Below are 1,569 nucleotides of genomic sequence, written 5' to 3'. Positions count from 1 at the left end.
TTCTAAGACAAGCTAGTTGGGAATTGTCCAGTCCATTTCCCTGGCTTGTTATCCCTCCTCAGACTTCCTGAGAAACAATGGCTCCCCAAGTTCCAAGGTGCTCCGGCTGCTTAGGAAGTAAATAGAAGGAGAAAAAACTGATTATGATTTGCTGAGAGTAAGATTTGCTTTATCTGTTGGTTACTATATATTTTTGTCTTGATTAGGGATTAAAGTCCTTTTCTTTGATTCAAAAAGTTATATGTTTCATGGAAGGGTAAGCTTGCTTGGGTGTAAGTTTCAGGTTATATGAATTTCTCCACAGATTTCTGTTCCATGCTGTGTTGTTTTCATTAAGTGTGTGGGACTGAGAGCTGCGTCTGAGCCTGGGGTCACCAACACTGTCATTGTAAGAGCTTGAGAAAAATATTGTCTCTCAGTGTTTTACACTGTGAAAATATGTTAATATACAAAGTTAATTGACTGGAATGCATGAATGCATGCATTTTTACAGAAGAATTATTTTTCTAAAACAATGAAAGGACTAATATAATATTAAGTTTATGCAAGAAAGATTTTAGAGAAAAAACTCCCTCTAATTAAAATGAAAATAAAGTAGCACAGAAGATGTCTCCAGTACGAACTAACTAGTTAAGAGTAAATGTTTTGTGGGAGAACAGTCAATATGAGTAATAATATAGTAAAAGCGCAAAAGAAGATAAAGAAATGGTGATTTAAAAATAAATCCTAAAGAAATAAATACACTTGGAAAGCCAAACATGTGCTGAAAGTAATAGGGAAAAGATTTGGTTTATTTTAAATTGTCAAACCAGACAGTTACCCAGGAGCTCTAAGAACAGGTGTTCAACTCTACAGCACAAAGCCGTTCCCATGATCATGAACTGTACATTTATTTAGCTAGCGAGGTGCTCTATAGAGTGACGGAGCTGGCAGGGGGGCACGTTTTCCTGACCAAAACCCTGGACGTGGCAAGGGGGCTCCCCGGCACGGCCGCCTCATGAAGCACGGAGGAGTCGCTTCCACGTCTGTGAGGTCGGAAAGCGGTGACTTTGCCATGTAAAACGCTTTGAGAGCAGAGGCTGAAAAGTTGTGTATGGAGAAATTAGGGCTTGAATGGGGAAGTAACTTTTGTGTGGTGCATGACTCAGGCTGAAAGGGTTAACTGTTGTCATTAAAAATTAAAATTGACATTTTCTTCTGGGATGGCAGGGAGCTGGCGTGCCGCCGGTCCCCAGTGAGAGCGGGGCGGGGGGTGGCTTCCACGCACGGCTGAGAAGGGGCTGGGAGTTTTCCAGCCCCTGAGGCTGCCGAGAGCGGGCGGCGGTGCTTCGGGGGAAAGGCAAGGGACGGAGATGTTCCCCGAAGAGGCAAAAAACCCAAAGCCCTAAACTTGGGGAAAGGAGAGAAGACGCAGCCTCGCTTGATGAGGGAAAAAAGAAAAAAAAAAAAGGTAAATATATAAAACCCCACGACACGCCACGACACGCGGCGGTGAAGCGCGTTCCCACCCGCCCGCTCGCCACCACCACCACTCGGAGGCCGGTCCCCGCTGGGTCCCTGCCGGGTGCC

The sequence above is a fragment of the Parus major genome, chromosome 5 (genome assembly GCF_001522545.3).
Source record: "Parus major isolate Abel chromosome 5, Parus_major1.1, whole genome shotgun sequence".
Classification (NCBI taxonomy): Eukaryota; Metazoa; Chordata; class Aves; order Passeriformes; family Paridae; genus Parus; species Parus major.
The sequence above is the reverse complement of the archived record's forward strand: the minus strand, read 5'-3'. Positions refer to the sequence as shown.